At 39.5% G+C, this 16150-nt stretch overlaps 1 protein-coding gene across 9 annotated transcripts in view; it reads right to left on the reverse strand.

Moving 5' to 3' along the window:
• GBE1 (1,4-alpha-glucan branching enzyme 1) overlaps positions 1 to 16150 on the reverse strand; it is a 301814-nt gene that overhangs the window by 24439 nt on the left and 261225 nt on the right. The gene's annotated exons all lie outside the window — the stretch shown is intronic.

The raw sequence follows: 16150 nt of genomic DNA on the forward strand, positions 1-16150 counted from the left end.
TGCTTCAACGTCACTTCTAACATAGAAACAGAATTCTACTATTTATGAGACAGACAAGGTAGGTGAAGCAATATCTTTTATTGGACCAACTTCTGTTGATGGAAGCTACAGATTTTTGAGCTACACAGAGTTTTCCTTCAGGTCTGGGGAAGAAAGCAGTGTGTCTGAGTTAAGAGCTCTTCTTTAGGCAGAGTTGATCAGAACTTGCAATGACCACTTGTAAAATGATGTAACCCATAGATTATAAACTAACTATTTCTTTCCACACTGTCAGATTCAACTCATATTCACACACGCGCACACCCTCCCCCCCAATTAAATACAGTAAAATAAAATAAGTTGGCTCTTCTCTATCATATATAAAAGAGCCCCACGAGGCAGACTTTAATGGCAAGTTCCTTACCAAGTTGAAGAGGCTCTCTTTTCCTCAGCTGGGCAATATCAAGTATCCAGATATATTCCTTTAGAAACAAATTCAGCTGTCTTCCCCACTAACCAGTCCAACTGATTTAGAAGTCACTAGATGCAGAGGTAGGGCTGATTTGTGGAGCCTATACAGTCATGCAGGAGGGGACTAAAGACAAATGTGCTCCAGCAGAAGAGTGAAGAGGTATGAGCACTCAGATCTGCATTACTGACTATAGAGAAGCTCCAGATCCAGTCTCAGGAATGAAGAGGAAGAAAAGGGAAACAATTCATTGCCCACCCTGAAGAACCCCAGTACACAGCCTGACCACTTGGGCTGCAAACACTGGGATCATTGCCACATGTTCTTTCACCTCTATTTCAACCAAATTTGGAATTAATGCAACATTGCCATTAGAATAATCTAGGGTGACCAGACGTCCCGTTTTTAAAGGGACAGTCCCATTTTTTGGGACTTTTTCTTATATAGGCCTATTACCCTCCCACTCCCTGTAACATTTTTTCAGTTGCTATCTGGTTACCCTAGAATAAGACAAAAGCAGTGAAGAATAAAAAAATACAGTCAGTGGGGAGATCTATGAAAAAGTATGAGGTGGGAGAGCAATATGCAGGAAATGAATTCAGGACTTTTATGGGTATATAAGCAGAATCAACTACGCTCCATAAGTTATCTTCAGTAAGACTAAGCAGTACTGGAACTATATAAAGATAACCTGAGCTGCTGTTAAAGGTTATAGGTCAGCCTACAGTCATATAAAAAGACTATGAAATGCAGAAAACTAGGTTAATGCAACATTGCAGTTCAGATTTAAATCATACAGAAGTGAAAACTTGCAGTTAAATTGACAGAACAGCTATACCTCTGGCATCCTTCCACAAATGTAGCATTTTCTATTCATACATCTGGAGTCAAAGATAAAAAATGTGTATTTTCTCTCTCTCTCCATACTTAAAAATTTGATAAATACATGTGATAAACCTCAATCTCTGTATGCATTTTTAAAACTTTTAAAATAATGGGTGGCTTAGTAATACTTGATTTTTTTTCTCAGCTCTTGCTACCACTTCTTGACTGAAAGCAGGGAAAAGGGATACTGTCCTGAGGTCAAAAGTAGGACAGAAATCAGCAGATCAAGTATTAGATAATAAAATCTGCTGAGAAATTGCCACCAATAAGAAGAAACAAAAACAATCCTTACAAAGATTGAACTTAGGCTATTACTTCTGCAAGAAGTGACTAGGGAGCAAGAATCATGACAAATGAGTGGGTGCTTCCTTGTTGCACAGTGAGAGCCACATGGGCAGAGAGAAGGTGAAAGCCTTTGATCCTTTAAGCAGTCCTGGGGTCAGCTGGCTCCTGTACCTGATGAAGATAGCAGTAGTCATGTAGGAACAGGAGCTGTAGTTCATCTACTTCTCTCCCACTGTCTATATATCTAACATAGCAGTGGTATCGTCAGGGTAGAGAGCTGTAAGCTCGACTTTTAAAATATCTAGAATATGAAGCAGTCTAATGATAATTCTTGCTGAATCCCCATCAGTTCACAGAATGAAGACTCTAATTATGGAACAAATACTGATTGTTGTATTTTTATTTGTTTAGTTGCCTTTAGGTTTTTATCTGTGGCTTAAAAAAATAGCTAAATAAATCGGAGGCCTTCCTCTTTATAAAAATCAATGATGCATCATCTGTACATTAGTATCAGTTGTTAGCCTTCTTCTTTCTTTATTCTTGCTTTGCTGTGGACAGATATTTAAGTGGATCATTTGGCCCACTTTTGATATCCCTTTGCATGCCCTGCAATGTGTTTTGTTCTATCAAATGTCACTTTGTCATTATGTAGTGCGCAATAAGTGGAAATTTCCCTGAAATACTTCATGATACCCTTTTTCCCTTCTTGTTTTGACTTGTCTTGTGCTAGCACAGAGGACGCAGCATTTTCTTCATAAAAGAGTAGTTTTAGGTCACATTCTTTATGATTAAGTAACTAGTTAAAATAATTACCTATTTTTGCCCTCTAACTCACCCTGCATTTACAATTGGTCAGGTTCTGTGTCCTCATCTATATTTTAGTCTGATCATCCACCTATTCAAGAGTGGAGTATCTCTAATATCTAGATAGAACTGTTCCAGAAATGATTTCCTTCCTTATCATCACCTTCTTCAGGCTTGCTTTGCCTTTCATCACATCCATTTCACCTCTGGACTCAAACTTCCCTGTCTTTCAGTGGTGACTACTCTTTGGGATTTCTCCATGTAGGCATCTTTCTTCTAGCAAATTGCTATTTGCATTTCCCACCTCATTCTCTAGAGGGGACACTTGCGCAGGTGTCCTCAGAAATGAGGATTTCAGCTTCTGCATTGACTGTCTTAGCTCATTTGGTAGCACTCTACTGCTCTTTTCTAACAACAATTTAAGATTTTAAAAAAAATAAGGGAACAAGAAATATTTAATCCTCCTTAACTAGGGAATGTACTATGGGATGGTCTACATAAGTCTCTTTGATAATATTAAATCATGCACACTATCACATTAACTGAAGTCACTAAATTGCATTCCAGTCCAAAAACAGATGGGGTGTACTGTATATTCTAATGTAAAAAGTTATTCAACATTCCTGTGTTACAAGATTCTGCAATTTCCTACTATAGATTTGTCCTCAAATTCTTTGTTATTTGGAGAACATCCATTATCTCTTTGGACAAAGTATTTGAAGTTTCACCTACCTCAATCAGACTTGAAAAATCTAGAGAATTTTGCCAGATTTCAAAAAGAAAATGCTGCTCAGCCACCATTTATTTAAAGGACCTGATCTTAAATCTTGTTTGTGTGCAAGAAAAGACATTAAAAAAATGATGAAGTCATCTTTGGTACAAACGATACAGGTGGATATGAGAAGCCATGTCTCTACCAGAGGGAGATGTGCAAGTGAAACCTAAGAATAGGAATCACATTTAATAGAAAAAATTAAAAATATCAGTCCAGGAATAGGTTTCTGAAACATTTGCTGAGATGGCTAGAAAATTTGTCTAATACAATCAACACTTCTATTAGTAAAATTTTATATATAGCAGAAATCCTTGTCTAATTATGAATGTGAAATATAATGCTTAAGAATTCTGAAAGAACTATTTCTATTTTTTTAAAATACAAGATGCAGGAATTACTGCTGTTAGTTTTGAAGATCTAGAAGCCTTTAATGTCTGGACTACACCCCTAAATCAGCAATTAAACTGGATCAAACTTGCTTTATCCCATGAGATCTTATAAAGTAATCTACAGTATGGGTCTCTTAATTGGCAAAATATGTGCAGGCAACTAATGAGATTTGAAAATGGAATACTTTATTGCACCTCTCAAAGGCTATTTGGGAAAAGTTAAAAGAATTCAGTACTGGTTTTTACTCAGCTCAATATTCTACAAGTAGACAATGTGAAGGCTTTCTTGTTTCAGATACAACTAATTACATTTAAAAAGAAATCACAATTTTAAATAGAATGAACATTTCTGAATCAAGTATTTCACGCTGAACAATAGTATTTGACACATCAGGGATATGGAAGCAAAACGCTAAATTAAATGATTTTCTGTTAAGCTATAATATTCTTCCAACAACAATTAAAAATATGAAAATAAAAAATAAGTAATGCAACACAAAGAGAGAAAACAAAGTCACTAAAAGATTTTCTTCTTTTCATTAAAAATGGCTCTAGATTAAGTCCCATCTCCTAGCCATCCTGCACATATTCTCGCCAGTACTTTTGTTGCAAGACACCATGGTGGGTTTCAATCCCCTGCAGCTACCATTAAAATGTTAACTGAAAGAATACAATTGGAGAAGGGTCCTCAAGGTTAACACTTTTGGCTGTGATTTTGTGCTGAGCAGAGTTTTAACACACTTTAAGGGCAGCATTGAGCAATGTTTTCATTATATGGTAACTGCTCTGTTTCGGGTAACTTTATGGGGAGCCTTTAAGCATTGTTGAAGTAATTTTTAAAAGTTGGGTGGTTTTGATAGGCAGTTCACACATTCCTTCCTCACAATGTTTTGCTCACAGCACTTATCAAGTGCTATGCAGGATTACTCCCATGGTTTTCAGTGGTGAGTGTTTGGTGGTGGTGGAGGGGAAAGGAGAAGTTATAAAAGTACATTCAGTGTCAGAAACCTTCAATGTTAATTTAGTTTTGTTTCCCTTGTCTGTATTATCACATAAATTGTTTAAGCCACAAAGATGTTTCAGTTAACCTGTTTTCTGTTTTTCATTCTAGGGCTTTGGACAGCGACAGTTATTTTACTATCATGAACCCCCTTAAATAAAACACATTAGCAAATGCATGGCGCAGGAGGGTGGGGAGAAGAGGGCTTGTGGGAAGGATGAAACTGTTTGCATCTTAGTGGCAGCAGACTTCTAAGAATTCCCAGTAATGTGCTGTGAATTCTGCCACCCCATCCCAAACATCATTCTCAGAAAAGAAGACGCACATACAAACGGAGTGAACAGTAACTTTTATTTACAAACATTTAACGAACATAGATTCATAGATTGTAGGGCTGGAAGGGACCTCAAGAGGTCATCGAGTCCAGTTCCCTGCCCTCATGGCAGGACCAAATATTGTCTAGAGCTAAAATGTTTTTTAAAAGGAACAAATTAACTAAAAAAAGTCAAATTTTTTGAGAAGTGGGCAAACACTGATGTCTATGGACACCTCCTCACCTTTTCCTTGCCCCTCAGCCTGACAAGAGGAGGTGGAGGGAAATGGATGCAGAATACTGTGCAGGGGGACAACTGGGGATATATCCTGTGTGGGCTTAAGGGCTAAACACAGGCTGGGCTACAGGACAGGATTGGGCTCTTTATTCTTCTCCTGAATGCTCTGGCTTGGAGGGTTCCCCTGTGAGGGAGTTTGGATGCCTGTGGATGATGTTTTGCTGGGCATGCTCCTCCCCATCGGAGTGGTGGACGGATTCACTATTTCAGCCGCTGAAGGAGGAAGTAGAGGTGACAGCTGAAAGAGGAAGTAGAGAAGGTGGTTCTTATTCCTAGAGAGAAGCAGCAACCACAGTGGCAGGTGGGCTCTTATAGCATTCTGCCACCAGTTGGACTGGGGACTGCATGATCCCATTCCCTCTGTGCATGCTCTCACTGCCTGTGTGCGTTCTCTCCATTTGCAGGAATGTCTTGACCTTCTTAAGAGCCTGTTCCTCCCTTGCCCAAAGGAAGCTGAACTGCTCGACTCCTTTTATCTATGCCAAGAAACAGGTCTTCCAGGGTCCTTTTTCATCTTCCTCTGCTATCCCTGCAGTGCTGCTTCTGCCATACAAAAGGAATGGTTTCCTGCACTACTTTTGTTAAAATGTTCTAATGCTCACAGTGTACCAAGAGACCTGTTGGGGTGTGGTTCGGTTCCTTCAGGGATAACATTACCAGTCACCCTTTTTGTCTTTAAAAGTCGACCATAGCAGTTTTGAATGTACCAGAATGCAAAAGAGAAGTGATTTTCCAGCACTGTGGAGGACCTCTGGCTACATATGTCAGAGAGATGTTTCTGTTAATGGTGACTCCTCAGTGTATTCCTGAGTGGAGGGGTTTGGTGAACCCTGCTGCGACACCTGAAGAACTAGTTTGAATTGCCATCCAATCCTATAAGCATAATTCAGCAATTTGAGAGGAAACCGACTGTATTCTAAACTAGCATTTTGTGTTCCCATGGAAATGGAACAGAAAACCACAGAAAATATCTGCCTATCCCATAATCTGCCCTGCATTGACAGGAAGTCCAGCCCGTGTCCAGTGAACAGCATTGAAACATACAGGGAAACAGAGTGACTCCAGAAGCATATATTTGCTGAATTTTCCTTGACCTTTTCAGTTAACACTGCAAGCCAGTTACCTCTCCCCTGTTAAGGGACATGGTATTATGTCTGCACTACCCCCGAAGTAGATATTATACCCACTCCCATTTCTCTCAGCTTTCAGAGTGGCTCAGCACGGGAAGCTGGGAGAGAGGTCGTGCTGGATCTTTGCACAACGATAAGTGCCACGAAACTGGTCTTTCTCCCCACCTGAGCCCTTTAAAATCTGCTCCTTCCCTCTCTCACCCACTTCCCATCATCTTGTTTTGCACTGTCCAGGGACCATCACTGTGAGTGCTGGCTTAGAAATCCAAAGACAGAGGCACAATGACCACTCATGTCTGCTCAATGCTTTACATTGGTTCATGGGAGTTCACTAAATCACTGAACTACAGCCCTGTGTTGCTCCGGGACCATGTTGGGATAGAGAGAGGGTGTAGTGTCATGGAGGCCAGGCTACGGTGAGTGCAGCAGCACAGCAAGAGGGGATATTGTTGGGGACAATGGGGATCCATTGTAAAAAACTTACCAGTATCAGATTCTGGTTCCTACAGCAGCTCTGGGTCTTCAGACTCTTCCAAGGGGTCTTTTTCAACTGGGTCTTCTAGGTAGAGATGCAGATTTAGATGCTCCTCTTCCTTCATGTCTCCTGGCATTTCCTCTGGGAATTCCTCCAAGGTCCCGATGTCTCCTTGTCCTGTCCCTTATCGGTGTCCTGATATCTGATGAGACTAGTCACTTTAGGCTCCGTACTTGCCACCCTGGAGAGCACCCAATCCAGCTCACCATAGCACGGGCATGTGCTAAGTCCCCTCCAGGGAAGACTGTTGAGAGTCCTTCACTCTCTGGTAAAGGAGCCTGAGCTGCTCCATACGCTCCTGGCGCTAGGATGGAATGCAGTGAACCGCCACCTCCCTCCTTCAGCCTCCATGAAATCTCGTGATGCAGGTGACTGTTCCTGCAGACCCAGATGAAGTCATAGAGGGCAATCAACTCTGAACCACACATTGATGAGCACCTGTGCATACTAGAGAGACCAGAAGGCTGCTCTCGAACCATGATTCACGATCACCTGTACTGACAATAGATTTCAGCAGAAAACTATTTTGAAGTGCTCAGCACAGGCTGTTACTACCAACTGGCCATGTGGGGAAGGTGTCAGTGACATTTACACTTTTGGGTGAGAGTCAGGCAGCAAAGGGTATTGTGAGAATGGCCCTCGAAGGCTATCGATAAGTGACCTGGTATATACCCTTTTCTCCTGTGCACACTGCACTGTAAAATGGGTACAGGGCCATATTACAGCTGAGATGTGTATATACAGACACGCTTCATGCGTGGCAGCTGTTGTGAACTAGACTGTCCTTCAAGAACATGCTCTCAGGCTTCAGATGTGAACAATAGAGGGATTGTGGCACAAGAAGTGCACATGTATCAGTGTACAGTCAAAAATATGGATGCACTCACGGAGTGTTTTTTTAAAAATATACATAACATCTATGTGAGTTAAGTGCCTAATTCCCTTCAGCACTTTTGAAATCCCAGCCTTGTCCTTTGAAGAATAGGATTTGTCTGTCTTAAGTCAAAATGAACATTCAGTTCTCTGGTCTCACCTGAGCAAGATGACCCACAACCACCAGAGCCTGCACTTGAGCAAGAGTCAGAAGTGGAACAGCTAGATTTCCCCAGGTCAGGACAGAAGTACAGTGGCAAGAAATTGTAGACTAGCATGAAACAGTATTAACTAGCCAATTATATCAATATCTCCAAATTCACATATCAAAAATATCACTCAGTGTGAGTTAACAACATACAACAGAGTAGAAATTAGTAAAGGGTAAGCATCACAAGTGTAGAGATTTAACTAAGTCTATCATTAACTGACCAAGATTTCTTTTACTTCCGTGTTTTAGCCTATTCAGAAATGCAGTTTGTAATGGTATTTCAGTAGTAGTACCGCAAGTCAAAATCAGGAATTACATTAAGCAAAAATAAAGTTCCCTAACATTTATCTCATGCTCTAGCTCAGGGGTCTCAAAGTCCCGACCTACGGGCCATCTGCGGCCCGAGAATCTCCCCACTGCGGCCCATGGAAACATTTAAAAAAGTTCTTTCATCCAGCCCTAATAGCTGCCGCCTGAGGAGGGGGTGGCATGAGGGGAGTGGGTAGGAGAGATTCACGTGCCCCTCCCCCAAATGTTGCTCCATCCTGCTGCTCCTGGGAACCTCCTAGGTGTTGCACTCGGCAATGTGTCATTCACCTTGGGCACTCAGCTCCCTGCAAGCAGTTCCCTATCCCTGCTGTTACCAGCAAAGCCGCGGAAGAGAGACCCATGTAGCATGCTGCTGGCTGTCTGCTGCAGGCATCACCCCCCACAGCTCCCATTGGCTGGGGGAGAGGAACAGAGGTAGCATCACTAGTTGCTGGGTAGAGTCAGCCATGGCGGTAGGGTCACTAGTCACTGGGCTGAGTCAGCCTGGGCAGCATGAGGCCAAGGGAGTGAGGGACAAGGGTGGGAAACAGGCTGGGAGGTGGTGCGAACACCATCTTCAGTGACATTATTGGCCCGCTGGGAGGATTTGAGAACTGGCACTGGCCCTAAAGTAAACTGGGTTTGAGACCCCTCTATCTAACTAAGCTTCAACGGTTAGCAATTGTTAGTCAACTATGTAAAATGCACTATGTTCAAAAATACGATATATAAATATGCTTTTGTCTGCCTCTGTCTTTGTGTTATAACCAAGAATTCAAGATTATATTGCGCACCGAGCTAATTGGCTTGAGTTGAATTTGTCCAAGAAATGGAGGAGAAGCACTCTCATTGGAGAGCTCTTGGCTCTGAAACTTAATTCTCCTCCTTAGTTTGACAGAACTTTCATTTGTCCACTTCGAGGACAAGACTGTGGCTTGTTCAGAGGAAACTGGTTGTATGAACAGAGGAGGAAACGACTTTGGTTTTGTTTGGTTCAGAGGATCTTGTTGACATTGAGTTAATTTGTATTCTCTTTGTTTTTAATAGTGCATCTGTGGACATTCAGAGCTGTATCTGTATGTTTTAAATATTTAATTCTACCAAATATCAAATCTGACTTATGTCGCTCTCATATTTTCTACACAGAGATGCACGCGCAAACTAGATGCACACTGGATGGATATCTATACAAGAAATATGGCTAAATACACACCTGAACATCTCCCTACATGTCCCGGCATTTCCATTGAGCCCAAAAGCAGAATATCAACAAAAATATACACATATTAAAGTTACAGGAAGTATATGAAATAAGATATGGAATACATATTCAAAACATATCTAAAGCACCTATTCACTTCAGCTGAAGTTTCGGTCCTTTAGTCTGTCCTACACTTGAAGTCACAACTTGTTTATTTCAAAGTTTGTGATAACGAGATGGTGTTTTTTTGATAAGTTGACTATCCAGAAAAAAAAGCAGCCTGAGTTAAATAAATATTTGTTGTAATATGTTCTACTTATTAACTAGCAGACAAATAATGTTTGAAGAAAAAATTGTAATTTTCAATTTTAAGTGATTTATTTTTTCTTTGCAAAACTATATTGAAATCAAGAAAAAAAGTAAAGACATTTTCTGCACCACTATTTAAAGGTAATCTTCTAGTCTGCCTGTGTTTTATTTATAAAGGGCACCTAATCTGTTTACGCCTTGACACTCCTGAATATGAGTTGTTCGCATCTGGATTTTAACAGGATACTTTTCAAATTTCTTATATTTACAGAAGATAAGAATGTCCTGTTCTTGACCTCTGCTGATCAGTGGTGTCCTTACAATGCATAGGCTGTTACTATAGCCTGTGGGTATTTCAGGAGAAACTAGTAAGTACCTAGAACAGAGGCAAAAATATTTTGAAAAAAGAAAAGCAACCTTATATCTGACTTAGTATTTATTCATTAGACAATTTGAAATTACTAGAGTCGATGCAATAAGTTAAAACACAGGAAACACTTTTCCTCACTACTTTTTCCCTTTGCACTTTGTCAAATTCCTCTTGTGTAGAGAAAACAAAGTTAAGTCTTAAGGCTTTGTCTGGCAAGTGAAAGACAAAACTTTTGTCATTCAGAGCTGTTAAAAAAAACACCCCCTCAAAAGACAAAAGTTGTGTCGAGGACAAGCACCAGTGTGAACAGTGTTTTGTAGGCAGGAGTCTTCTCCTGCTGACAATGCTAATGCCGCTTGTTGGGGGTGGAAGTTTTTTGTCAGCAGGAGAGCTCTCTCTGGCCAACAAATAGCGGGGGTGACCAGATGTCCCGATTTTATAGGGATAGTCCTGATTTTTGGGTCTTTTTCTTTTATAGGCTCCTATTACCCCCTCATCCTCAGTCCCGATTTTTCACACTTGCTGTCTGGTCATCCTACTATCCTACGTGCTTTTTAGCGGCATGGCTCTAGTGGCACAGCCATGCCACGAAAAGCTGCATCGTGTAGACACTGCCTTAGGCTCTTTATTGCAAATCGAGCTTGGGGTACTAATCTGTCATAACCATTAAACTGCAGGAAGAATGTGACAATATTTCAACAAAAGAAAATTACGAAAGCAATTCCATGTTAATTTTAAAAAGTCTAATGACAATCTCATAGCTAAGGGAGACTGACCCAGATGTTGATAATCCATCTGTCTCCAACCTGAAGCAAATTAGACAGGAAAAATGTGTTAGTTCAAATAGTCCACCTCTCATAAAAACTGCTTCTAAAATGGCACATTTTATTAAATATAATTCAAATAGAAATGCTTCTTCCTTTCACTTATAGTATTAAATAGAAAGCAGGAAATAGCATGCGCTTTTTCAATATCAAATAGATTCATATTATTAGAATCTTATGCCTTTTTCACTCCAAATAAAGTTTTACATAATACTTTCCCATATTTGTATGGGATATTTTTTATTCATTGATATTAACCTTAACATATAAACTACTTTGATGGAATTTGGCATTTGGGTGATCCTAAATTAAGTTCTTTGTCTTTATTTGTTTTATAAAGCATGAATTCTAATAGGCTGGGACAGTTACATAACTGCACTTCAAAGCAGTCTGCAAACCAAGCAGCTACAAAGCAACATCTTTGCCTTCAACAATCACACTCCAGTGACTCATTCAAGTGACCTTATTTGCTCATTAGAGGCTCTAGGTGCAGGTTGCAAATGTCAGAGAGCCTGAATTTGCATTTGAAAAAAATACATCTTGCAGCATTTTAATAGTAATATTCCTGAGATTTCAGGTCACACCTTATTTTTGATTCAACTATTGTTATTCCTCCTAAATCCATGCCCACAATGAACAAGCTACACTTTAATATTCATTCACTCCAGCTTGTAAATGCTTTAATACTTTCATGTCATATGGGAAAAGGTAGGCTTGTAATTAAATAACCATTTCTCCTGGTAACATTAAAATTGTGTTTTTTCTACCTAATCTTCAGCAGCAAATGAGAACTTGCAATGACAAACATGAACACGGAAAAAAACACATTTATTTAGGGATAGATGAGCTAATAGATATTCATATTGCACCACAACATTTCATAGTCTAGTGCCAGTCTCATTATAAAAATTGCAGCTCACTCTTCAATGAGCTCTTAATAGGTGGACCTCTGGATGTATGCAGAACTTACGGCAAGATTTCTAATTTCTCATACACAAATGAACAATATGCTTCGTGACAATAATATAAGCCAAAATCCCCCATTTAATAAATGTGAATTTGGTACATGTAAAAGCTGATGGACTGACAGCAGTAGTACAATCATAGGTATATAGTTTCTGAAGCCAGAAGGAACATTGCATTCATCTAGTCCTCTAACCAAACACTAACATACATGTGGGTAGTATAACCTTCTTAACACTTCCAATCAATATACCTCAATCTTGTTCTGGAAGAACTGAAATCGGTGGGTGAGAACATTTTACTCAAACTTATTCAGTTCTAGACCTTTCTATCGAGACTGCCAAAATAAAAGCCCACTGGCTTCCAAAATCAATCATCAAGCTTTTAAATACTTGCATTTCACACTGAAGTTCCAAATGAAGAATAAGGGATGGTTAGTGGAAGAAATGTTCAGAAGATTGAAAAACTCCTAAATGATATTTTAAATTAATAATACATAGCCATAAAAGCATTCTAGATAAAAACAAAACATGAAAAATTTCCAATTTACAGACCCCCAAATATATTTTCTTACATACCTATCGATGGGTAAAGTGTTTTACTAGAAAATTGAATCCAAAAATCCATGACTTTAATTGCAGAGAAAAATTATGAAATAAGCCATTCCCCCTTAAAAAGTAATTTTAAGAACGGAAGCCTAAAAATCAGGATTTTGGATAGTTGAGAGGAGATAAAGAAGGTTAGGATAAGTGAGTAAAAGTATATAAGCTGTTAATATGCAGAACTATTTCATTTAAAATTGGCATTAAAAACATTTTTACATAATAAATATAATATAAATGTTGGACTACTATAAAAGATTCAGTTAAAACAGAAAAGGACAAAATAAGCTTCTCTTTGTGATTTTTTTTGCCCATAAACTGTCCAAGTCAGCTATTTTTATTGATTAATGGTTTAAAAAAATTAATGCTCCTAAAAGAAATCAAAGCACATAATTTATATCTCCTCTGGCTATAGAGAACATAAGTCAGGGTTTCCCACTGACTTGCTTAGCTGATAAAATAGTTTATACTCTTGACTTAAAGCTCCAAAAATAAGCTTAACTCCTCTAGAACTGAAATGCCATAAAGGTATTTCACAGCCTTATCTACACTAAGGAAATTCTGGAATCCCCCCCCCCCCAACCTTTACTAACACCGGTTCTACCAGCACAAGGAACATTTGTAGCCCCAGTACCGATTGACCACTGGCTACCTACAGTATTTTAAGCCCTGTGTATGGTAGCACTACTTAGAGCATGTCTAATTGACACAGTACTTAAAACACTGCTGTCATCAATGACCCCTCTCCACTAGTACGCCCACTGTTGCCTTGTTTGATCTCTTGCAATGGAACAGAGTATAAATAGCTATAAGGGGCTTTCAGTTCTGAGAGTGTTTCAATAAATCCCTGTGCCTTATTAATTCCTGCATCCACTGTTCAAGGTTCATTGAGCCCAGGTTTCCTGCACATGGGAGATTCTGCCACATTGATGCATGCCTGGCTAGTGGAACATCCTATACAAGTCATGCTGATGTCTCTATGGAGCCTGTTGAGCTTTTTAGGCTTAATTCTAGTTCTCTTCTTTGACATCTTTGGTTTGAGAAGTGGAGAAAGGAGAACCAACATCTTACTTATGCTTTTCTGAAGGAAGAAGAGAGACTTTTCATCTGCCACTGTTTTCTGACAAAATCTCACTCAACTTTTCCCCAGGCAGAATGACTGTCTGCTGTCCAAGGTCTTATTTATAGATGATCACTGCACAAGAAGTCAAAGAGCATGCAGTTTAACACAGTGCATTTAATAATATATCTATGACAAAGGCTATGACCAGGAATATTTTCTTTAGGAGAAATGCCAGAACATAGTGGTGCTTGTGAAATAGGTGGTGGCATGTGAGGGTCTAAGACCTGCAACTGAGGCCTCAGAGCCCCTTCACAAGATACTCTTCAGCGTGGTCCTTGTGAAAGAAGTCTCCCTCTGGAGAGATCACCATGCCCTTGCCTAGGTAAGCAACTGCCATGTCTACCTTTGGAATGGCTGTGAAAGACTCCCTTGGCTCTTAGAAACCGTTAAACAAACAAACAGGCCTGCTTTATGAGCCGGCTGTTTGTGGTTGTGCACCTGCTGGGAATCTCTGCCTGAGCATAGGTGGTGCTGTGCATTCCTTTTGTCTGCTTTAGAACCACAGTTGCCACAGAGGACAGAAAAGAGGGAGCCACAGTCTTGATGAGACCCAGAAACCCAAAGCTAATGAGGCTGAGAGCAGGAGGGCCATAGTTCACATTCTGTTGTACTAACAAATGGTGTACTTTCTGGACTTGCTTGTTTCTTAGACAGCTCTGCCATAGCTGGTAGAAGCGGAGGCTGGTTACAAGAAGCTTAGAAGGGAAGTCTTGCACTGGTGTAACCCAAGGGATAAAGATGAAGCAGCAGGGAGGGAAGCAGAGAATTGATAGAGATAAAAAATGGTCACTACTATTCAAAAACTTATTTAAAACCCCCAGTTTTTAACACAGCACAATACAGCAGGAGAATATCAATTCCTGACCTAATTCAGCAAATAGAGGCAGAACTTCTGCCCAGTGGAAGTAAGCCCTGCAACAGCACTGAGTGCCCTGAATTCCTCGCAGAGAAGGCAGATCAAATTTATCATGGTTTGGGAGAAATGTTATGAACCAAAACCACTATATTTTAGGGGAAAATACATAAAATGGCATCTTTCAGAAAAACAAATCCATTAGGAAAAAAATTAAAAATAGGCTTAAATGTAATGACACTAGTATTAGACTACCGTGTGATAAAGCTTTAATTCAGAGTTTCAGCGACAGCCTCTCTTGATCAGAGGTCTGTTTGACACTAAGCCTCAATTGTCGAGAGAGAGAGAGAGACACACACAGACAGACACACACACACTTAACAGGCAGGAATGTGCCTTGTGCAATGGGATTCTCATATTAAAAGAAACTGCTTATCAGATAAAATTGCAAAGTAAATCATGTCTGTTCTTGTCCTTTTTATAACAAATTATGTTTTTCACATGCTTGAGCTATTCTCACTTTATGAAATCCTAATGATTTCCAGAGTCAAAATAAATGTAAAAAGACCAACACACACATGCACACTCACGTGTGCAACCAAAATCAACTTAAAAAGAGACAGGAGAAAATCCTACCACTGTATGAATAACTCAAAACAAAATTTTCCATGAATATTTGCTTGAATTAAAAAACAAAAACATCAAATTTCCTGTGACTGTGCCTGCACCCAAGATATGGTACTGAACCTGCCAAGATGCCCAAGACAAACTAGCAAGGGATGAATTTATTGAAACTCATGTGGGAGTGCACATTAAAACCAGTGAATGGAAGCTGTGGAATTTCCTGTATAACTGTTGTCATATGCAGTGGCCCAGCAGAAACGGAAGCAATACACCCTGAAATCTATGAGTACAAATCACTGTGCTATTTATAATGAGAAAAGGAGCTACTAATGCTACAAAAAGATACAAGACATGTTTTTTTGAGAGGCTTGAACAAAATAAATTCAGTCTGTGAAACAAAGGACACTGACAATGAAAAAAAATATTTCTACATAACTTCAGGAATCATGAAACGATTGGCCATAAAAAGAAATGCTGTTTATAAATTTAAAGGAAGCCAGGATAGTGTCACAAGTACTTGATGACACTACCTCACCCATTTTGAGGTAGGGCCTGATACCAACAGGAACGGACACAGTTTGGAATTACTATGTGTTCATTTTTTAAAATCTTGATCGTTAAACAATAAAGAGTGTTACATTGAATACAGAATTGCAGTACATGGGAACTATGGGAATCAGCTCAAATTAAGCAATTTTTAAATAAAACCAGCTAAAAATACTTGGGAATAGAGGCTCTAAACTGAATACCACAGTAATTTTTAAAACAGTGACTGGTAATTCATACAAGTCCAAAAGCAGGTTTGAGTACTGAACCTTTGGAATCAGAGAAGGCTTGGAAACAAGGAGTGATAAAGCTAATATTCAGTTTGGATTTAATGATGGCTTACAACTGTGGAAGATATCCATAAAATTACACTGTAAATCTGCAGGCCATTTGGCTTGCAGGCCAAGGTCTAATCTATTGCAACAAAGGGCCTGCCAGTCTAGTCATACTAACTTTTCTGTTTCAGTTTTGCCATCTTTA

This window comes from Gopherus evgoodei, chromosome 1, assembly GCF_007399415.2.
Source record: "Gopherus evgoodei ecotype Sinaloan lineage chromosome 1, rGopEvg1_v1.p, whole genome shotgun sequence".
Taxonomy (NCBI): Eukaryota; Metazoa; Chordata; order Testudines; family Testudinidae; genus Gopherus; species Gopherus evgoodei.